The sequence below is a fragment of the Vipera berus genome (genome assembly GCF_964194415.1).
Source record: "Vipera berus genome assembly, chromosome: Z".
NCBI classification, from domain to species: domain Eukaryota; kingdom Metazoa; phylum Chordata; class Lepidosauria; order Squamata; family Viperidae; genus Vipera; species Vipera berus.
Window position 1 is genome coordinate 84,765,125 of NC_138205.1, and position 24,712 is coordinate 84,789,836.

The following is a 24,712-nucleotide window of genomic DNA, read 5'->3' on the forward strand; positions in this document are numbered from 1 at the left end:
GGCATTTGACCTCCGCACCACCGTCCAGCCCCCCCCACACACGCAAGGCCTGAGAGGATCAGTGAGGCTCCTCCACTGGACCATGCCTTGGCACTTGCCCCAGTCCCATCTCCTTCTGCCAGAGACCCTCAGATCTGTCCCACTCCTGCCCAGCCCCCATAAGCACCCTTGACGCGAACGATGTAGAGCTGGCCATGCCCATCCAGTAGGCCACACCCACCCTGGCCACACCCACCTGGCCCCTCAAGGGTAACTGCAATGCTGATACGGCCTTCAATGAAATTGAGTTTGACACCCCTGATTTAAGGCTAAAGCTTTTCGCAATTGCCAGAACCTTTCAGTCTCGAATTGCAACATTGTGACACGTAACATGCCTGAGGCAGCTTAAAAGGGAAAAAAACCCTGGGGTTTATATATTTCTTTATTTTGTGAGCTTTTCTTGCTTTGCACTTGATTCCTGTATCTTTAAGGGTACAGAGAAGGGATTGGGGGAGTGCATTCTTTCTATACTGTGGGAGGAGAACTAGAAGGGAGAGAGCAAGAAGGGCCAACCAGCTAGCTCAGAAGTCTACAAACTTAGCAAATTTAAGACCTGTGGACTTCAACTCCCAGAATTCCTCAACCAGCCATGAGGGCTGAGGAATTCTGGGAGTTGAAGTCCACAAGTCTTAAAAGTGCCAGGTTTGAAGACCTGTGAACTAGCTGGTAGTGGTGCATATTAATAAACATAGATAAATTCATCATACATTTGTTAGTGCAAAGGGAAAGTGATTCAGCAAAGGAACAGCCACCAAAGAAATTAAAACTGGTACTTTTTTCCTTTTTTTCTACAGTTTGAAATATTTTCTTAGATTATAGAATAAAATACAAAAATACAAAAGCAAATAGTAGGACAAAGTGGGGAGAAAAAGGAGGGGAAAAGTGAGGGGGAGAAGGGAAAAAGAACAGACTTCCCCTGTTGCAGTAGAAGGAAGGATTAACATTAAACCTCAACATTTTACTTTTCCACAATATTATAAACTAGCCATTTCTATAACAAGAAATGAATCTAAGCAGTAAAACCCAAAATCCCCCTCCCTTTTTTTTAGTCAGCAAGTTTTTGACACCTTGCTAAGCACTGGTGGTACTCGAATATTGTCATGTCCTAAAAGTGGTACAATCTGTGAAAAGGTTGAAAAGCCCTGATTTAGTGGATTATTCAGCATTTTAAAGTTGTATTTTTTATCCTTCCTGACAATTTTCATTTATATATTAAAGAATGAAAAGAGCCTCCAAAGCTAGCCATACATGTAAGTTTATTTAAAATACTGTTACAACCCACCTTTTTTTCCTTAGGTAAATATGTAACTATTTTCATTCACCTTCATTTAATGACTGATTTGCCAGTCCCACTTGTGGTCACAAAATGAGGGCTGCTTATATGTTGTTAAATTTCTTTGTTTATATTATTTGATATAAATAAGTCCAGGATTTATATTTGCAACTTACCTCTAGGTTTAAGAAAGACAAATTAAGGAGAAAAACGTCAGTCAAGAGTTCTGGTCAACAGGTAGATGCCTCACCGTTTTAACCTGCTTTCTTTCATTTCCTCTCAGATGTGCTTGGCTGCATAAGCCCTCATCCACCAGAAGACCTGCCTGCAGAGCTATCCCTGAAGAATTCCACTGGGGAGAAGGTATTTTTAAATAATTCTTCTCTTCCTCTAGGCTCCTTCATTTTTTCTCAAATTTTCTTAGAGCCCTCCAAGTTATTTCACTGAAAGTTGATTAAATTGTCAGTACTTTTAGAAAATTGTGGTTTTCTTTAGCAATAGCCTGAGAGATGTTCTACATTTCTTTAACAAAAAACAACCTTTGCATGTAAGATTAAGAAACTTTGGTTCTGAACAATATTTATATTTTACCTGGCAATTTATTTATTTATTTAAAATATTTATATAGCCAAAATAACTCTGGGTGACTTATAATCAATAAAAAAGTACAAAAATGATATAAAAGTGTATATGTGGGAAAAATAATCTGATGCCACACTCAACCTACAAAATTGGGTTAACAAGTCCCCACTTTGCCTAAGCCAGTTTGGATGGCAAGGTTGTAGAACAAAGACTGGGGAACTGGGGTTACCTGGGTCCTCTTATACCTGTCCAGGTGGGCACTGACCAATAGGTTCAAACCTTGGTTTCCCGCCTGGTGGTCAGCCAATAGTCTTCCATGGTTTTCCCACCAGTGCTGCTCCTTACCGGAGCTGTCCAGCAACAGCGCCTCCTGTAGTTCTTCTACTGTAACTTGACCCATACATTACACCCCTTCCCCCATAAGAACAGACAATGCCAATCCACTTTAAACTTACCCCCCCAACATAACTATTTACACTTGTACTTTTACACTTGTTGTTGACACCTTGCTTCTTTCACAACCGCACATAGTCCGTGAGGTAGGCTGGGGGTCTGTGCTCCTGTCCTGACCGCCTTAGTGTTCCCCCTGAGTCCTGTGTGGTGTTATCTGCATTGCTGGTTTGCCTCGGCATGTGGGGCAACCCCAGAACAATGTTTGTTTCTGGCGCCCAGTCCCCCTAGCCCTGTTGATGCCCTGACTGTGTTGGTCTTATTGTCCACAGGTCAGCGTCCCCGCTGGACTCTTCTGTGTGTGGTTGGTCAGGGTGGTTGGTGTGCGCCGCTGGGCCCACCCTGTGTGCTTCCTGGTACGTTCTCAGGAGCTCTCCTCCTCACCTGATCTATATGTCTTTTCCACTGACGGCCCCCCTCCACCCTTACAACGAACGACAGTGGCCCTGTCTTTTCAACCACCTCCCCAGGCACCCATGTGTGCCCAGAGCCATAGTTCCTTGCCCAAACCAATTCTCCAATGTTGAGGTGTCTGGGGAGTTTGGATTTGGGTTGGTCTGTGTCAGTAGCCACTCTGTCAGGGTGTAGTCTGTCTAATTTTGTTATGAGTCTTCTGCCCCAACGTAGTTCCGCTGGGCTTTTTCCTGTTGATGTGCAGGGTGTGGTGTGTTGGTGTAGTAAAAATTGTGATAACCTTTGCTTCCAGTCCCCTTGGATGATGCGTTTCAGAGCATCTTTGGTTGTGCACACCATGCGCTCTGCCATTCCATTAGATGATGGGTGGAACGGGGCGGTTGTGACGTCTCTAATCCCGTTGGTCCTCATAAACACCTGGAAATCCATGGAAATAAATTGTCCGTTATCAGAGACTAACACGTCAGGGAGGCCATGTGTGGCAAAGAGTTCCCTGAGCACTTGGATCATCCTCCCCATGGTCATGCTACTTATTGGTACTACCTCCAACCACTTCAAGTGACTGTCCACTACCACTAAGAATGTTTGTTGCTGAAATGGTCCCGCATAGTCAATATGGACTCAGGACCAGGGAGTGTGTGTGTCCTCCCACTTGTGGACTGGTGCATGAGGCTGTTCTGGCCGGGACCTCTGGCAGGTATAACAGCCAGCTACCTGTTCCTCTATTGCCTTATCTAACCCTGGCCACCACAGGTAACTCCTGGCTAAAGCCTTCATTCTCACCACCCCGGGGTGCCCTTCGTGGAGAGATTGTATGACTGTCCCTCATCTTCTCAGGGATGATTACCCGGCAGCCCCATAACAAACAACCCTTGTGTGTAGACAATTTGTGTCGCCTGATGAAGTATGCCTGGAATTCCGGGCCTGGGGTCCTGCCACCCTGTGATCACCCACGTCTGTACCCTACTCAGTGTTTTGTTGACAGGTGTTGCTGCTGCAATGTCCTTTGCACTGAGAGGGCACTCAGGGAGATCCTGCAATGCCAATATTTGAGATGCGGGAGCTGGGTCGGGTTCAGTGCTGGCTAAGGGCAACCTGCTTAACCCGTCAGCATGGCCCATTTCCTTGCCTGGTTTATGGACCAGCTTGCAAGAGTATGCAGACAGGAAAATGGACCACCTGAGCATTCTGGGTGACAGAATCTGGGGGGGTTGGTTTATCTGTGGTAAAAAGACCTAGTAGAGGCTTATGGTCAGTGAATATGGTGAATTCTCTGCCATACAAGTAATCATGGAACTTCTTCACTCCAGCAACTATCGCCAGGGCTTCTTTGTCTATCTGGGCGTAATTCCGCTCTGCCACTGACAATGTTCTAGAGTAATAGGCAATGGGAACTTGTTTCCCATTGTCTTCTAAATGGCTTAGGACAGCGCCCACTCCATAAGGAGATGCATCACAAGTGATGCAGATGGGCTTAGATTCTATGAAATGAGTGATTGTGGCATCACCCGCTAAAAGGTCCTTTAAAGCCTGGAAACTTTTGGTATGAGTGCTTGTCCAGTTCCATGCAGTGTTCTTATCCAGGAGCCTGTGTAAGGGTTCTGCTATGAATGCCTTATGGGGTAAGAATGCATGGTAGAAATTGAGCAGACCTAAGAAGGCTTGTAGCTTTGCCTTGCTTTTGGGAGTGGGGGCTCCTTTAATTGCCTCCACCTTAGATGCTGCAGGATGGATGCCCTGAGCATCTATCCTGAATCCCAGGAACTCAGTTTCTATCACCTCAATGCTGCATTTGTCTCTTTTAAGTTTGAGACCTGCAGCCCTGAACCTTTCCAACACAGCCTGTAAATGCTCAGTCAATACCGCCTCATTGTTCCCTGCAATAAGGATGTCATCGAAGTAAGGGCATACTCCTGGGATGCCCTTGAGCATTCGCTCCATGATCTCCTGGAAGATGCCTGGAGCTACACTAACTCTGAACTGCAACCGGTCTACCCGGAATGCCCCCTTGTGGGTGACTATGGTCTGTGCATTGGCTGTTTTCCTATCGACTGGTAGCTGCTGATACGCTTGCGCGAGATCGAGTTTGGTGAAGATGGCGCTGCCCTGCAATGACGCAAGGATGCTGCTGACCGTTGGGACCAGGTAAGCATGCTGATTTAATGCTCTATTTATAGTACATTTATAGTCAGTGCAGATCCTCACCTCACCATTTGCCTTGAATGGGGTGACTATAGGAGTCTCCCACTCGGCTCCTTCGACCGGTTTCAGGACTCCCTGCACGACCAGTTTGTCCAATTCCCTCTCTATTTTTTGTTTAAGTGCAAATGGTACCCTCCAGGGTTTGATTTTTATAGTTGGAACATTGGGGTTTAATTTAAATGTGATTGGTGGTCGTGTACTTTCCTAGTATCTCATCTAATACGTTTGCAAAAGCATTGCAGACGGATTCGATGTTGTGGGCCTGGGTCGTATGTATCCCTGTGATACTAATGCCTAGGGCCTTGAACCAGTTTAACCCTATGAGGCTAGTCCTCTGCCCCTCGACCACTAAGACATCCAATTGCCCCTGGAATCCCCCATACCACACTGAAAATGTTGCCTCCCCCTTAATTTTGATGGGTGTTTGCTGGAAGTCAGTTAGGATGAGACTAGATGGCCTCAAGGTGGCCCTCTGCTTACTCCGGCTGCATATCTGGGTAAAAGTCTCATGTGAGATCACCGAGACTGCTGAGCCGGAGTCAAGTTCCATTTTGCAAGGGATGCCCTGGAGCCACACATCCAGCCTGATTTTTGGAGTTAACGGCCAGCGGGTCCCCATGTTACAGACGGCCCGCTGGCCCTTGTAACAGTTAACTGATGTGATTTGTTGTGGGGCCACAGTACCTGTCGTTTGCTGGTCTTCCATATGCACGTCGTGCAGGCTGCTGCGGTTACAGTTGCGGCAGACGGCTGCGATCTGGCCAGTCTTACTGCACACCCTGCACTTGGCCGTCCAGAACTTATAGGTAAACCGGGGGTGGTTGCCTCCGCACCCTGCACATTTCGGCTTGGTGTTGCAGCATGTACATCCGAAGCACTTCTCGTGGTTGGTCACGGCCGTCCATTGTCCCCTTTGGTTGTCGCGTCGTGCTGGTGGCTGGCCCGGTTTTATCTGAATCGCATCCACTCTGGTCTGGTTGTTGGTGTTGCCACTTCCCCTGAATGTGTTCACCTGGTGTATGGCTCTCCCCAGTCTGCTAGTTTGGGGTTCTGACTGTTCTGGTTGTTCGGCCATGACGCGGGCCAGGACCTCATCCTGGAGCTCCTGCAGCGTCAGCTTGGGTCTCGTAAAAAGCTTTTGTCTCAGCTTTCGGTCCCGGAGACCGAAGAGGATTCTGTCCCTTAAACGCCCTTCCAGGTTGTTGAACTGGCACAGTCGGGCCGCTTGCTGGACCCCAGCAATAAAGTTAGCGGCTGACTCACCGGGCCACTGATCTCGCTTCTTGAATTGGATTAAAATGCCAATTTGGATTAAATGCCGATCCAACTTGGCCCAGAGATTGCTGTATTCGGCTTCGTCTGGGGCCGTTGAAGCACACAACCCTACTGCTATGTTGTAGACGTCTGTGCCACTTATGCAGAGTAGGGCTACCACCTTTAACTCATCGTCCCTGATACGGTTCACTTTCATGAACAGTTCCACTTGACCCACGTGCGACTCCCATCATTCAGGGTGCGTGATATCGAACACAGGTATCTGACCAATTTGTGCCATCGCGACCGGTCCTTCCACTTTTCTGCTCCTGGGTTCTGATCCTGCTTTGAGCATCCACTGGGTTGACCGGTTGCGCTTGGCCGCTTCTGAGCATCCGCTGGGTTAACCGGCTGAGTGCGGTTGCCTCTGCGGCAGTTGCTGGGTTGACTGGTTGCACTCAGCTGCTTCCGCTGGGTTTATTTATTTATTATTTATTTATTAATTGATTTTATATACCGCCCTATTCCCGAAGGACTCAGGGCGGTTTACAGGGCGAATTAAACAATACAAATAAATACAATTAAAATAGAATTAAATTAAGACTAGCCCACAATTAAAACAAATTAAAATTTAAAGTTAAATTAAAACCCCCTCAGTCCAGGCCAGAAAGATCAAATAACCAAGTTTTCAGGTCCCGGCAAAACGAGTGAAGGTCTGGGGCAGTCTGAAGTTCCACCGGCAGTTCATTCCATAGGGCAGGCAGACCCACAGAGAATGCCCTCCCCCTTGGAATCACCCGCCGGCATTCCCTAACCAGTGGAACCCTAAGGAGGCCCTCCCTGTGGGAGCGCACAGGACGATGGGAGGCTGATGCTGGCAGCAGGTGCTCTCTGAGATAATCTGCACCCATGCCATTTAGGGCTTTATAGGTCATTACCAGCACCTTGAATCTCACCCGGAGGGCAACTGGAAGCCAATGCAGCTCGCGGAGAAGAGGTGTTACATGAGAGTATCGGGAAACTCCCATTACTACTCGCGCAGCTGCATTCTGCACCAGCTGAAGCCTCCGAGTGGTCCTCAAGGGCAGCCCCATGAAGAGAGCGTTGCAGTAGTCTAACCGGGAGGTCACAAGCACATGAGTGACTGTGCGTAGGGCATCTCGGTCTAAATAGGGTCACAACTGGCGCACCAGGCAAACCTGGGCAAAAGCCCCCCTGGTCACGGCTCCTATATGATCTTCCAAACTGAGCCGTGAATTCAGGAGGACGCCCAAGTTACGATCCCTATCAGCGGGGGGTAACACCTCACCCCTCATCGTTAACGATGGACAAAAATGGTTCACCTGAGATGCCGGTATGCACAGCCACTCAGTCTTGGCAGGATTGAGTCAAAGCCTGTTTCTCCCCATCCAAACCCGAACCGCCTCCAGGCAATGGGACATCACGACGAGGGCATCACTGGGTTGGTTCGGAGTGGAAAGAAAAACCATGAATGATCTCACCCAGCGGCTTCATATAGATGTTGAACAGGAGGGGAGAGAGGACCGACCCCTGAGGAACTCCACAAACAAGAGGCCTCGGGGCGGATCTCTGCCCTCCCATCAACACCGACTGCGAACGGCCCAGGAGATAGGAGGAGAACCACTGTAGAACAGTGCCCCCCACTCCCAGTCCTGAGACATCGCAGTAAGATACCATGGTCGATGGTATCAAAAGCTGCTGAGAGGTCTAATAGGACTAGGACAGAGGAACAACCCCTGTCCCGAGCCCGCCAGAGATCATTCACCAGCACGACCAATGCCGTCTCCGTGCTGTACCCGGGCCTGAAGCCCGATTGGTACGGGTCAAGATAATCAGTTTCTTCCAGGAACAGAGGGAGCTGATGCGCTACCACACTCTCAACAACCTTCGCCAAAAGCGAAGGTTGGAGACCGGACGATAGTTATTCAAAATCGCTGGATCCAGGGCAGGCTTCTTGAGAAGGGGTCTCACCACCGCCTCCTTCAAGGCGGTGGGGAAAACACCCTCCCTCAAAGAAGCAGATATTACTGCCTGGAATCAGCCTCATGTCTCCTCCCGAGCTGAATAAACCAGCCAGGAGGGGCACGGGTCCAATAAACAGGTGGTAGAGCTCAGCCTCCTTATAATCCTGTCCACCTAATCGGGGGTCACAGGATCAAACTCAGTCCAGATAACACTCTCAAGACCGCTCGCTTCTTCCACGTCAGACTCTGCCCAGTCAGAGTCCAAACCGGCCCGAATCTGAGCAATGTTGTCCGCCAGATGATGACTAAACTCCTCGGCTTGCCCCTGTAAGGGCTCCTCCCTCGCCTCCTGATTGAGGGAGCGAGTCACCCTAAACAGGGCGGCCGGGTGATTATCTACGGACGCGATGAGGGCAGTGAAGTAATTAGATTTCGCCGTCCTCATCGCCGCGATATAAGACCTTATAAAGGATCTTAGTCGCAATCGGTCAGATTCAGACAAGCTGGATCTCCAACAGCTCTCTAGACCCCATCTCTGACGCTTCATCTCCCGGAGCTCCACAGAAAACCATGGGGCCCAGCGGGATCTGCGCTGGGACAGGGGTCACAAGGGTACAACACGGTCGAGCGCCTCAGTAACAGCCCTTTCCCAGGCATCCACCAAGGCGTCGGCCAGGCTGTGAGTGAGGGAGATAGGTATAGACCCAAGCGCCGTCTGGAACCGTTCCGGGTCCATTAGGTGCCTGGGGCGGAACGACCTGGTCAGTTCTGCAGCCCAGCAGCGGGGGGTAGCATACCAGAAGACAAGCCATAGGAGATAATGATCGGACCATGACAGGGGGACAATAGTTGGCAAACCCCCTCCCAGATCATCAAACCACTGCTCAGATAGGAAAACCAGGTCAAGAGTGTGACCCCCTCCATGAGTTGGGCCCTGAATTATCTGGGTCAGGTCCATGGCCATCATGGAGGCCATGAACTCCCGAGCTAACTCTGACAACCCACCCAGGGAAGGAAGGTTGAAATCACCCAGAACAATTATTTATTTATTTATTATTTAAATTTATATACCAATATGTTTCCCAATATGTTTTTCCAATAAGTCTGGGAAACTCAACCACCAACCCTGAAAGGGTGTCGAGAAGCTCGGGCAGGGCCGTTGCAACACAGCTGGGTGCCAGGTATGTCAGCAACAAGCCCAACTGAACCCCAGGGCCACACCTCAGGAGGAGAGACTCACTCCTGCTAATCTGTATGACAGTGGTCTCCCGCGAACACAAGGTCTCCCGTATAACCACCACCACACCCCTGCCCCTACCCTGAGCCTGCGGATGATGCAGCACACAGAAACCTGGGGGGCTGAGCTCAGTCAGAGGAACACCTCCCTCTGAGCCCAACCAGGTTTCTGTAATGCATGCCAGATCCGCACGTTCCTCCTCGATCAAATCTCGGACGAGGGGAGCTTTATTTGCAATGGATCTGGCATTAAAGTACACCATCCTGAGCTCAGGGGCATGATCTCCCTCACCCCCGGATAAACGAGTATCAACCGGAGGGTTGGAGCACGCCACCGCTTGAAGACAGCGGGGGTGTGATCCCAGATGTTGATATGGCCCTCCGTGTAACCACCTGCTGTCGTTCCCAATTATCGTGGGGATTTGAAACCCCACCCCACTGCCGGGAGAACCAGAAGTCCCCAACCCCAGCCCCGTCTCGCCAGAAACCATCTCCAGCCTGGACTGACCGCCAGTTGATAAAATCCCCTTATCCCTCCCAACCCTACCATTCCCCCCTCCCCAATCCCCTAAAACAACCAGCTAAAAACATACTAGGGGCTTCTTAATCCGTTTCAACCAACGGCCCCTATCTATGCTCAACCATCTCTCAGGGTCCCAACAATTGGGCCCATCCTCGAGGGAGATAGAACAAAGGGCAAAAGGTCGTATCCAGGAGGCAGGAACCCTCCTGAGGGCATATAAGTCCGCATTAGAGTAATATAAATGAACCATATGCTAAAATGTCCACATGGGCTATTATAAGCAGCTAGATGGTCAAGCGTTGAAATGATATTAAATAATGTCATTGGTGTTATTAAGACAAAACAGTGATTCAATCCATTAAGCTAAGCCGAGCCGGCTCTACTCTCACCCGAGCCGGCAACAGACAAGGACCATAACTGTCCTCTCACAACAGTCAAAAGCCAATCTGGGCTGAACTGGTCACAAACAGCCGGGATAAATCCACCCCAACTGATCTCTCACATCAGTGGGGTGGATTGATGGTCAGTTCAACTGCCCTCTCACTGCAGTCAAGTCCCAGGTTCACTCTTGACTATTAAAGAAAGTCACTGGAACAGGAGCATAAAAACTGTGTCCAAGATATTCCAAGGACATACGTCCGGGGAAGGGAAAGCCACCAGGTCTCAAATGCTGTGTCCACAACAGTTCTAAGAAGCAAAATTGTGGACGCCTATCTCCAAGCCACCATACTCTTCCGGTGTTCTGTACCAGCCTGCTACCGGCCCTGCAGAAAAGGCAACCCCTTTACAAACGGCAAGAGGCTGGAATTACGTCTGCCAAATTTATTACTACAAAAACAAACAAGACACGAACCAAGATACAGGAGCTTTGAAACACTATCTGAGCGGTTGCTTTCAGCAAACCAGCCCTCCCCACACATTCCCTTTATAAAGAGTTCAGGGCGTGGCTTCTCTCTGCCTCCTTCCGAGAAGCCCCATTGCCTTCCTCTGTTTACTCCTACTTGACTGCCTCCTGCATCGGGCGTCCTTGAACAGGGCCAGCTGTGGGTCATCTTCATCCACACTGTCAGGCTCACACAGCTGGGTCTCCATGGTGACCAAGTGGGAGGGGCCTGCCTGAGGGCTATCATCAGCAAGATCTTCAACCCCCTCAGCAAGGTCTTCAACACCCCCTCCTCCTCTGAGTCGTCCGACCCAACTGCCGAACCCACAGGCTGACCCTGAATCACAACACTATCCCGCACCGCAGGATGCGGTCGGGATGGAAATTGTTCATGAAAAGCGATCACCAACGCAGGGGCATGAACGGCGGTCGCGTCTTCCCAGGTGAAGTCCTCTGGTCCGTAACCTTTCCATTCAATCAGGTACTGGAAACGACCTTTCAGCCAACGGGAATCCCTGATGCTGGCGACCTCATACTCAGGGGTGCTGCCTCCATCACGAGGTCCTGATGGGGGAGGTTCCACTCGGCGGAGTGGACAGGCCGATTGCTCAGGGACCAACAGAGACCGATGAAAGACTGGGTGCACGCGCAGGGAACGTGGCAGATAGGCGACCGGATTGATGACAGCCTCGACTGGGAACAGTCCTAAATATCGGTGATCTAACTTTCTCACCGGCCGTGTTGACGGTAGGTTCCTGGTGGACAACCAGACCCGATCTCCCACCGATAGTGGAGGCGTATCCCGTCTTGACCGATCAGCAAACCTTTTGTAATCGGCCTTGGCCTTCTCTAACTGACGTCGCACCAATCGATGGATCGCCTGTAACTCTGCCATGAAGTCGTTCGCTGCCGGCTCCGGTGAGTCCACGGGAGAAAGGGGGAAAAACCGGGGGTGATATCCCACATTGGCCAAGAACGGTGTCATCTGTGTGGAGGTGTGCTGCGAATTGTTAAATGCAAACTCAGCTATGGCCAGATAGTCCACCCAATTGTTTTGATGCAGATTGACGTAGCAGCGCAGATATTGTTCCAGGATACCAATGACCTTCTCGGTTCCCCCGTCAGTTTGAGGATGATGCGCGGACGAGAGGCAAATCTTGATATCCAACGCATGCATCAACTCATGCCAGAAGCGGGTTGTAAACTGGGCCCCCCTATCAGAGACGACTCTATCAGGGAGGCCGTGCAGCCGAAACACCTGCTGAATGAACATACGACTAGTGGCGCGGGCTGACGGTAAGCCGCGACAGGGGATGAAGTGCGCCATCTTGGTCAGCATGTCCACCACCACATACACTGTCATAAAACCAGAGGATGGGGGTAAATCTGTCAGAAAGTCCATGGACACAGCCCCCCAAGGTCTTTTGGGTGTTGGCAAAGGCTGCAGTAATCCAGGCGGGGCCCCTGTCGCTGACTTGGCCTGCCTGCATGGGATGCAGGAGGTAACATAGGACTGGACGTTGTGTCAGACCCGGGGCCACCAGAAGGTACGGGAGACCAGGTTCAGGGTCTTGAACAGGCAAAATGCCCCGCCGCCGGGTTATCGTGACACTGGCTGAGGATGAGTCCCCTGAGTGGCCCTCCCGGAACGTAGAGCCGGTCACGATAATACAAGAGTCCATCCGTGACCGTCCAAGGAGAATCTGGCCCCACCTCCTCCTTCCGCTGAGCCACCCACACCTCCTGCTGCTGTGCCTCCCGGATCCGAGCCCGTATATCAACCGGCTCCCGCACCGCAGCAAAAGACTCGATGGGGATCACTGTCCTGGGCAGAAGCTTGTCTTCCACTCGGGAATATTCGGGCTTCCTGGACAGAGCATCCGCTGTTTTGATTGTGCACGCTAGGTATGTACCAAACCCGGAAGTCAAACCTCGCAAAGAAAAGAGACCACCGGATCTGGCGTTGGTTCAAATTCCGAGCGGTCTGCAGGCTTTCCAAATTCTTATGGTCCGTCCGGACCTCGATTTGATGCCACGCTCCCTCCAGATGATGCCTCCAGGCCTCGAACGCCGCTTTGATGGCCAGCAGCTCCTTCTCCCAGATTGTATAATTGCGCTCCGAAGGGTTCAGTTTTTGTGAATGGTACGCGCAAGGGAAGAGGGTACCGGTGGGCGTCGTTGCCTGGAGTAACACCGCCCCAATGGCAATGTCGGAGGCGTCCGCCTCCACAACAAACGGCCGTTGCGGGTCAGGATGCTTCAAGATGGGCTCCTTCATGAAGGCTTCCTTCAAAGTCTGGAAAGCCTGTTGTTCTGGAGCGTTCCACTGGAACCGAGTCTTCTTCTGCAGGAGCCGGGTGAGGGGGGCTGTCAAGGCAGCAAACCCAGGGATGAAAGTTCGGTAATAGTTGGCGAACCCAAGAAGTCGCTGAACATCCTTCATGCGATGCGGGGGTTGCCAACTCTGCAAAGACTCAACCTTACTCGGCTCCATGGCGATGCCCTCAGGAGAAATGCGGTGACCCAGGAAATCGATGGTCACCCGGTAGAACTGGCACTTCTCCAACTTGGCAAACAGCCGATGTTCTCGGAGTCGCTGCAGGACCTGATGGAGATGCTGATGGTGCACCTCATGCGACGGGGAGTAGATCAGGATGTCGTCCAAGTAGATCACGACAAACTGATCCAACAAATCCCGGAAAATGTCATTCATGAAATGCTGAAACACAGCGGGGGCGTTGGTCAGGCCAAATGGCATCACCGTGTACTCAAAATGTCCATAGCGAGTACCAAACGCCGTCTTCCACTCATCACCCGGCCGAACCCTGACGAGGTTGTAAGCTCCACGCAGGTCCAGTTTCGTGAAGATCTTAGCCTCCCGGAGTTGGTCCAAGAGTTTGGGGATGAGGGGCAGCGGGTAACGGTTGCGCACCGTGATGGCGTTGAGTTTCCTATAATCGCAGCAAAGCCGCAATTTGCCCGACTTCTTTTTGACAAAGAGCACGGGTGCAGACACTGGCGAGGACGAGGGCCGGATGAAACCGCGAGCCAAATTCTTCTCCAGAAAGTCCCGCAATGCAGCCAACTCGGGGTCTGACATGGAGTACAAATGCCCCACTGGGAGAGGCGCATCAGGGACTAAATCAATGGGGCAGTCATAGGGCCTGTGCGGGGGTAATTGATCCGCCTCTGTCTCGCTGAACACATAAGCAAAGTCGGACAGTTCGGGAGGCAAGGAAACCCCTGGGAAACCCTCCACCTGGCCGGCACAGATATGGCGGGAGTGGTCCACGCACTGCAAGCTTGGGAAGGTGACCAAGTTCTGTGACCAATAGATCTGTGAGTCATGCGCCTGGAGCCACGCCAGTCCCAAGACCACGGGGAAGTGTAGATCTGAGGTGATATAGAACTGGATGGCCTCCACATGGGAACTGATGGCCATACATAATGGTTGCGTGGCGGCCGTAATAGGCCCAGACAGGAGCACTCGACCATCGATAGTCTCCACTAACATGGGCGGATCCACCGGGCACTGGGGAACAGCCCATTTGGCCACAAATGCTGAGTCCATAAAATTTGTGGTGGCCCCAGAGTCAATTAAGGCATGGACTGGAATCCCCTCTGGCTTGCCAGGAAGGATCAGACGTGCCTCCAAAATCAAATGCCGTGGAGGTCCACAGGCAGCATCGGAAAGACGTCGCTCAGTGTTGTTGTGGGACGCCCGATCTATCACACCGTCTAGATTGGGCTTGGGGCGTTTCCCAACAGAAAAGTAGGGGACTTTCTCGGGGCAGGCTCGGTCACTGATGCCCGCTGTCGCTTCTTTGGGCAAAAAGCAGCCAAATGCCCAGGGTCCCCACAGTAAAAACACACACCCCCGATCGTCGTCTGTTCATTTCAGTCACCGATAGACGAGACCTGGCGGCACCCAGCTCCATTGGCTCCTCCCTTTGAACTGGGGGCTCACGCACAACAGGGGCTGCAGGGGTCTGTGGGGTAGCACAGCGACTCCTTGGCTGCTGCAACTGAGCATCGATCCGCAGGCAGAGATGGATCAGCCCATTCAGGTCTGAGGGAATATCCACACGGGCCAGCTCATCCAACATCTCCTCCGACAATCCATCCTGGAAGGCATCCACAAGCGCAGCCTCATTCCAGGTGGAATCCTGGCTAAGCAGCCGAAAATCGCTGATATAGCCCTGTAGGGGGCGTTGACCCTGCCTCAGAGCTTTCAGGCGTCGAGTAGCAGTCTGCGTCTTAATAGGGTCCTCATACATCAGACGCATATGATCACAAAACCCCACAAAGTTGTCCAACAATGGGCTAGGTTGAGCCAGCAGAGGCGTGCCCCAACGAGCTGCATCACCCGAAAGAAGGCTTAACACAAACCCCACCTTATCCCGCTCAGTGGGGAAATCAGCTGCTCTCACGCTGATAAAGAGCTGGCATTGTCCCAGGAAAGCAGGAAACAGTTCTGGAGTGCCTGTAAATTTATCCGGCATTGCAACTTGGCATTTTCTCCTGGGTGGGGGTGATGGTGGGGGTGCAGCATGAACCTGAGCTTGCAGTTGAGCCACCTGAGCTGCCAGCAAAGTGAGTTGCTGGGTGACCTGGGCATTCTCAGCACGTAGCTGCTCCATAATATTAGTAAGGGGTGGGAGGCTGAAAGCAAACTGTTCTGTACCAGCCTGCTACTGGCCCTGCAGAAAAGGCAACCCCTTTACAAACGGCAAGAGGCTGGAATTACGTCTGCCAAATTTATTACTACAAAAACAAACAAGACACGAACCAAGATACAGGAGCTTTGAAACACTATCTGAGCGGTTGCTTTCAGCAAACCAGCCCTCCCCACACATTCCTTTTATAAAGAGTTCAGGGCGTGGCTTCTCTCTGCCTCCTTCCGAGAAGCCCCATTGCCTTCCTCTGTTTACTCCTACTTGACTGCCTCCTGCGTCGGGCGTCCTTGAACAGGGCCAGCTGTGGGTCATCTTCATCCACACTGTCAGGCTCACACAGCTGGGTCTCCATGGTGACCAAGTGGGAGGGGCCTGCCTGAGGGCTATCATCAGCAAGATCTTCAACCCCCTCAGCAAAGTCTTCAACACCCCCCTCCTCCTCTGAGTCGTCCGACCCAACTGCCGAACCCACAGGCTGACCCTGAATCACAACATCCGGCAACAGTCAGCATTCCAAGAACAAGGAAGGCAAAAATGGCATCCATTAGATATTCCAAATGCCAAGTTGATCCTTGTCCATCACTGTTCTCCAGGTCACAGCTGGCACTCCGTGGGAAGGGAGGAGGGGGTCCCCCAAGCACTAATACCGCTCCAAAGGGGGGAGAAATCACCGTGCTGTAAAAATGGCACCAATCAGCTGTTCTGAGGAGGCAAAATTGTTTTCCAGCTGCCATATCCCCCTGCTGTCTTTGCAGCTCCAAGGGGGGGGGAGGTCTCCGCACCGAACAAATGGCGCCCACCAGATGTTCCAAGGCGGCGAGTTGACATTCAGCTGCCAACATCCTCAAAACCCCTCCATCTCTCCTTCTCTCTCCAAAGGGAGGGAGAAGCCTCCTCGCTGTGAAAGGTGGTGTCTGCCAGCTGAGCCGCAGCAGTGAAAACAACAAGTGAACCCTCAGCCGCCCAAAGCTCCCTCCGATGTCACGACCACTCCGAGGAAATGAAATAAACCTCCACACCGCAGAATGATGCCCGGTAGCTATACTCCAAACCAGGACGTCACAAGCCCCATACCAGGCTTCCTAAGCTGCTCAAACAGAAAGCCCATCGCGGAGCTTGTAAGCTTAGCTCCCGACCGCCACCATCTTAGGCAATAATAATAATAATAATAATAATAATAATAATAATAATAATAATAATAATAATGATGATGATGATGATGATGAACCGGGTTGACCGGTTGTGCGCAGCTGCTTCCGCTCGGTTGACCGGTTGCGTGCGGGTGCCTCTGTGGCGGTCGCTGGGTTGACCAGTTGTGCACGGCTGCTTCTGCGGTCGTCGCTTGGTTGACCGGTTGCTTGCGGCTGCTTCAGCAGTTGTCTAGCGGCTACCGAAACAGGATCCCACCTTCGTCGCCACTGTTAGATCACGGAGGAATGAGACATGTAGGCGATGGCTGGAACAGAACCTTTATTGGATGGCAAGGTTGTAGAACAAAGACTGGGGAACTGGGGTTACCTGGGTCCTCTTATACCTGTCCAGGTGGGAACTGACCAATAGGTTCAAACCTTGGTTTCCCGCCTGGCGGTCAGCCAATAGTCTTCCATGGTTTTCCCGCCAGTGCTGCTCCTTACCGGAGCGCCTCCTGTAGTTCTTCTACTGTGACTTGACCCATACATTACAAATACTATCTTTGTATGCCACATGGGATCACTTCCTTTTAAAGCTCAGTCCAGGACCTTTATAAATATACATTCAGTACTGGAGCAAATGAATTGTTTCTTTTATGCACAGGTTAAATTGATAGACATCTATATCTTTATCCCTAAGGAGTCAAAAGAGATCAGGCAGTATGGAGACAAACATTTATTGCAACAAACCGGTGTAATTATATCATTGTGGCCTTTGAAGATCTAGAAAGGAAAATCTAGATGCTGGACATTCACATGGTCTTCTCATCCAGTTTGACAGGTCACAAAGAAGATTCGAAAGTGAAAGAAGTATGCAGGATGCCAATTGTGCATACTGGCTATGCCAATTGTGTCAGTAGGGAGATTTGGTTTTAAGACAATGGTATGAGTTACTTGAATTATGGACTGCTGGTATGGAATGGGTTACACATAAAAAGGCCTGGTGAAAATGTGTTTGTCCACAGCATGTTGAGGTTGATCAGTACAGCTTTAAAGTGAATCTTTTTGAAATTGGGTTGAAAATCTCAAAGTCCAGATAGTCTTTGACTTACAAAAATCTATCTAGTGCCTGTTTGAGGTTACAATACCACTGAAAAAAATGACTTATAACCATTTTCTTTTTTATATTATTATTTATTGTTTATCATAGAGAATATAATACAAAACAATAAAACAAACTAACAAAATGAAACAAAACAAAAGCATACATTCAACCCTAACAACAACAAAAGAATACTGTATAAAAAAAAAGAAAAAAATGGTCAAATTTAACATTTAACATGTAAAATTGACCCTGGCTGGGTGCTGAAAGAAAGGAAGAAGCAATAAATTCTTGGTGTATAGAAGAAAAAGCAGTCAAACTGAAAAACAATTTGGGGTGCTATTTCTTCACATGAAGACAGCTGGGAGGATTATACAGGTAGTCCTCAAGTTATAAAAGTAATGGAGCCTGCCCATTCCATTTGTAACTCAGGGATTCATAGGAGTGAATGGCATACCTTGAATGTGATTCATTCCTTGCTTTCACCTACGCATTCGCTAATTGAGTGTGTGGTTCATTAAGTGCACATGAGGTATCTCAGGGTGAGGAACGCCATGTGGGTCCTAGTGATGGAACAGTTCACCTGCCTCAGACCACCCAAGGCCTCCCAGACCCACTGAGATATCTCATGCTCCCCACAATTGCTTTCCCCCATCTTGCTGTGTCAGGTTACTTACTTTGCGAAGATCTAGTGACCTGTCTCCTCTCTAGTTGTCTCCTCTTCAGCCTCACAAGATCACACTACTGAGAAACTTTCAGTCTCCACACAAAATGTTTACAAGCTGATGAGAGACTTTGGGCCAGGGAAATCACTGCCTCAAAGCATCTGGCCAGTTTGCAAACACTTTGGGTGTCAAGACTGGAGGTTTCTGGCGCTGTGATCTCACAGGACTTTAGGCATCCAGTCTCTGTGCAAAATGTCCTTGAGGAAAGACCTTTGCCACCAAGAACAGAGGCTGGGAGTTACATGCATGTCAATCTGGGGCTCCATTCTCAGCAGCAAAAGTCTTTTCTTAAGGTATTTGCTGCTGAGGCTGGGAGCGATGTGTGCATCAATCTGGGGCTCAGTTCTGTTCTGATTCTGTGTCAGCCTGTGCTCCCAGCAGCTGAGTCCGAGGGATTTGAGGAGGAGGAGGAGGAGGGGTTTGGAGAGCCTTTGGTGTCGGAGGGAGGCTCTAATGCATTACAGGACTCTCAGTCAGAGGAACAGCCGGGCCCCTCCAATCGTGTTCTTTATGAGGCTCAGCTATGTGAGGAGGAAGATTCAGACTCTGAGGCTTCACAGATGAATCTATTCAGAGATGCTCAAAGTAGAAGGCAGTTTAGCAGAGCAGACCAGAGAAAGTCTATGAGGCAACTCAGCGAAAGGAGGAGAAGGCATTGAGAAGTCATGCATTGGGGCTGCTAATAAAAGGGGAAGGTGTGGGCAGTGCGGGTTGCTGAAGGCAACCATTGGTAGAACTCCAAAGGAAATCCTGGTCTGTTTATGTTCTTGTTGAACTTCTTGTTTAACTCTTGTTTTGCTGCTTGAACTAATTATTTTGCTAAGGAAAATATTCTGCTGCTTTTTGTTTTGAGGACTTCATTATTTTGAACTGTATATAAATAAAAGGGTTGGGTTTTTTCCAGCCTATTGATTTAAAAAGAAAAGGGGTTGTCCTTGACATGCAAACTGGGACGGTCGTAGGCTGGAACAGAACAGGTTCTCAGCAGCAAAGCCTTTTTGCAAAGATGGCAAAAGGCTTTGCAAATGGAGGGAAGGTTTTGATGTTTCAGGCCTTCCCTCCATTTGCAAAGCCTATTGCTGCAGATTTCGTCTAGGCCTACAGTTTGCGGAGAACAGAGGCTTAAAGTAATGTAAGAACTCGCACTACTGATCTCGTATGATTTTGCGGTACTTTAGGCCTCCTTTCTCTGCGAATGCACCAAAAGCCTGAAGTAATGAAACAGGCCAAGAAATGAAGGCTCTCTAGATCTTCGCAAGGCCTAGTGACTATGGAGACCAGGCAGGGAGGGGGAGGGAATAGCCAGGGGGAATGTTGCAGTGCCTCTGCGGTTGTTCGTAAAGGTGAACGACTGCCATGGTGCTGCAACATTTGTAATTTTGGGACTTGTTCATAAACACTAGGAGGCACTTATCATGTAACTTTGAATGTTCGTTAAGGGAACGTTCGTAACTCGGGGATTACCTATACTTGCCAAATATTGGAAAGAAAAAGAGATGCGAACTGTTGAAGAGTGGATTTTGAAATTGACTGAATTAGCAGAGATGGCAAAATTAACTGCTTTGATTAGAAATAATAGACTAGACAGCTTGATAGGAGACTGAAAACCATTTATACTAAATATAATAAAAGATTGTTAACAGAGGGATTTGAAGATTAGTATAATGTTTAGCTCAACCTGTTGACTTATGACCATTTTCACAATTATGACCATTGTGGCATCCCCATGGTCATGTGATAAAATTCAGATGCTTGGCACTTGACTCATATTTATGATGGTTGCAGTGTCCCAGGGTCATATGATCACCTTTTGCGACTCTCTGAAAAGCAAGTCAATGAGGAAGCCAGATTCAGCTAGCAGTCATGTTACTAACTTAACAACTGCAGTAATTCACTTAACAACTGTGGCAAGAAAGGTCATAAAATGGGCAAAATTAACTTAACAACTATCTCACTTAACAACAGAAATTTTGGACTCAATTGTGGTCATAGGTTGAGGACTACCTAAAAAGATTTAATACAAAATACCTTTGCACCCTAGAATAAAGCGTAAGCATTACTTTGTGGGATCTATTAAACCACTTATGAAAGAAAGAAAGTCTTTGGTTCATAAGGCTTATGGTCTTAGTTGCCATGTAATAATACTCAAAGCTTGGGGTATTAAAAATGAGCTGATACACGGCAGATATGACTTAATAAGTGAAATTGAGATCTCATAGGATGTGTTATAATTGGAACATGGTATATGAAAGATATGATTTTACTCAAATGAACAGGTAAGTAAGGAAAAAATGCATTTATATTAATACCATCCCTGCATGATCGGAAATTCAGATGGATGAACTTAACATTACAGCAGAAAGCATCTGGATTGTAATAAGTGATAGAAAATAAAAATAGTTGTTGTTGACTAGTATTATCAACCCTCTGCATCCCCAAAATTGGACTGTGCTTCAAAAGTGGCAAATGCTAGGCATTTCCTAACATTTGTGAGTAGACAAACTTCATCAAGTATAAAATCTAGGAAGTATCTGAGTTGTTTTACTGAAAACATTTTCCTTCACTGAATGTAGGGATGCACAGGAGAATCAGCCATTGTTGACTATATAAAAACCTTATCAAGGAAGTATAAGAACAATGGGGGAAATGACCCAGTAAAGCAAGAGGGGTTCTTTTATTTTTTTATTAAAAAAAACCTAAAGGTGAGTCTGATAAAAATATCTTTTAAGCTTCAAAATAGCAGCAGTAAGTAGGATTCCATGGTAAGAGAAATTAATAGAAAAAAGATTCAATGTAAGTGGGAATTCCTAAAAAAGGGAAATACTAAAAAAATACAATAGCAAACAAATTTGATTAAGAAAAAAATAAGAGACATTAGAATAATATGGCTGTACAAAATTTTTTATGAAAGTTTAAAAATAAAAAGATGGGCAAAAGGTCAATATGGAAGGGTACATAAAGACAATTGAGAACTAAAGATAATAAGAACAGAAGTTGGCCATAGATATTAGGAACTATGAAAAGAGAGTGACTGGCCCAAATTCACCCCACCAGCTGCTACGCCTAAGACAGAACTAGAACTCACCTATTACTTTCTAGGCCAGCATCTTAACCACTTGACCGAACTCATTGAATATTGAAATAATTCTAGAAGTTATCTTTCTCTCAAACATGATACAAAGCTTCTTTCTTGTTTTTGTATTTTTCACTTTAAATAGCTTTGGATAAACTATCATCATGTTTAGTGTCTCTGTTTCTATAAAGTAAACTAAGAGAGAAGGATAGATCTTTTTTTTTAAAAAAAAATCTTTTTTCCAGTAAAATTTGCTACCCCAAATCTGGGGAGTTTTTGAACTACAGACCCTGCCTATCCTAATAGCATCCTAGGTACTGTTTTCAACTTCATCAGATATGGATTTTAGTTCTTATGTCTAACTAAATAAATCATTGGCTTTGTTTATTAAGTCTTCCTAATCTGATTTCTTGATTTCACTACTTTTGATTAGATCAATTAAACTCAATGTTTCTAGGCTCTTCCATAAAAATCTTTCATTTGATTCTAGCTCAGTGTGTTGGGCTTAAAGAATTTGGAAAATTCAGGTTGGACAAATATTTCCAGCAATCTTTGGAAACAGTTTTGTTATTTGCTGAACACCCATAGTAGTAGTATTAGTGCAGAGCTGCCATCTAGCGTACAGCAAAGCAAAGCTACTTATCTTTGTGTGGATGTTTCTCATAGTGGCAACTCCCTGAAAAATATCTATACAAAGACTGCCAGAAAAGACTTCTTAAATATATTTTCTTCAGCAAATATAACCTATTTTTCTGGTTTACATATATTACTAGCATAATATTGGTTCATGTTTGCCTTAGCATGCAATGTGAACAACTCAATATGGTCTTAATGTTATACGCTAACTTGTCTCCAAAGACTTGTCCAAACTCAAAATCCTGATTTAGTAATATGTATAAACACAACCATCCTTTCTGCTGGAGCTGTCTTCCAACTTTTCTTCATTGAAACCTTATCAAGGTGTCATTTGTTTAGCTGTTACAGATTCTTTTTCATTTTTAGCAATTTTTAGGCTTTTTAGTTCTTATTCCAACAAAGTATTGCAAAGCAAAATCCTTTTCAATACCTCATCACGACACTCGTAGAAGCTCTATTTTCTGCTTATCTGTTGTCTTTGAATATAATATTCTCCATCCTCCTGGAGAACACAAGCTGTTCTTCCGCAAATGCTCGATTCAACATAAGGTCCTTGAGATGAATGGGCTAGAGTTATAAAAATGGTGGCACGTAAACAAGCTCCAAATTAGAACCAATATATTCCTTTGTATATTAGAACACATTCTTTTTAACTCTCTTTGTAACAAGGTTCTGTCTTCATTTGAAAATTGATCCTGTTCCCATAAAAATGGTTGCATTTCAAAGTTTTTAAATTGATTTGTTTCTGAATTATTGGTGGCATATTGAGAACCAAGGGAAAATAATTATTCTTTTTATGCTGTATCAAAATGAATTTGTGGTGTTTGTTTCTTAGTTCAATGGAAGTCTTTTCTCATTCCACCTGCTCGGTTCCAGGCCTTCAGTCACCTAAGCAGTTACCCTATCTAAAATTAAGAGACAAGTAGCAGCAGATGCCAAGAGAACTAAGTAAGAGAATGATCCTCAACATCCTCTGAACAGATATATGCCCCAAGTTCACCAACTGAGATCTAGGGACAGCTCTATGGCAAGAACAAACATTCTTGATGGTACACAAAAACAAAATTGAATTAAAAGATGAAGGAAGGAGACTGTTGAGCAAAGGAGGATATGGGCAAAGGATATGATTTCCCATATACTACTTGGAGGACCCTGAATAGGTTGAGAGTTGGAGAACCCTGAATGTTGATCGTTGGTAGTGCCCAAATGTAAAACCAATATGCTCAAGTGGAGGCTCTTGGCAGCATAACAATATGCTATGTGAATCTGGAGAGACAAAGTCTGGCCCATGTCGGCTTCTACTAGAAACATGTACCAATAATGCCTGATTTTTAGACAATGACAAAGCCAAGAAGGTGACTTCATCCTAGCAGTTTAAAGTTTGATCTAGACATGGAAGATGAACTTCAGCAGGTTTTCCAAGGAAAAAATAAATGCCTTCTAAGAATCAATTAGATTTGGGGGTTTCTCTTTAGTGTTGCTTTGGAAATAGTGCTAAATAAGGACAGAAGAAGGGAAAGAAATAATAATCATGTTTCACATAATCCAATGGTATCCGAATGCATATTGTTGAGTTCAATCAGCAGTGTAACATGAATCTTGTGAAAAAGGCAATTGAAGAAAACAAGGGGATTAACAGAGCAAAATGCAAGTTTATAAATACAAGAAAGAAGATTTTTGCATTACAACGTGAAGATGGCTCTGTGTGGAACAAGAGAGGAAGTGTTAGAAATAATTGGACAATTCTATTCAGAGCTATACAAAGATCAAGATCACTCAAAACTAACAACACCCATGAAAGAGGAAATGCCAGATGTCCTAATGGAAGACGTATCAAGTGCCATAAAATCAATGAAAAATGGCAAAGCTTCAGGAAATGACTGTGTTATGGCTGAAATGCTGAAAGCTGGTGGTCACAGTTTTCACAAAACTATACTGTCTTGTTCTACACAAAGAGAAGAACAAAATATGCGATGTTACACATAAGAAAGCGGCCCAAAATTATTTAAAGAACTATCGCCCAATAAGTCTTCTTCCAGGCATCTACAAGATTTTCACCAAGACAATAGCAAAAAGAATATTAAGAACATTAAATGATGCACAGTCAAAGGAGCAGGATTCAGAAGTGGCTACAGCACCATGGATCACATCCAGTCTGTTCAGCTAGTCATTGAAACGCACAACGAGCACACCATGCCTCTGTGCATGGCTTTCCTTGATTACAAAAAGGTGTTTGACTCAGTATTCCTGCAAGCAATAATTAAGGCATTGTTCAGCCAAGGCGTATAGACTGCTTACATAAACTTACTACAATCAATATATGAAAAAACAATGGCAACAATTTGCCTTAATGGTCTTAAAGTGGAAATCAATATAGAACAAGGTGTAAAATAAGGCGATACAATATGACCTATCCTTTGCTCAGCCTGCCTTTAGGAAGTATTTAGCAAACTAGACTGGGCAAAAAATGGAATAAAAGTGAATGGCACCTATTTAAATCACTTAAGATTTCAGGTCATGTTGTTCTCT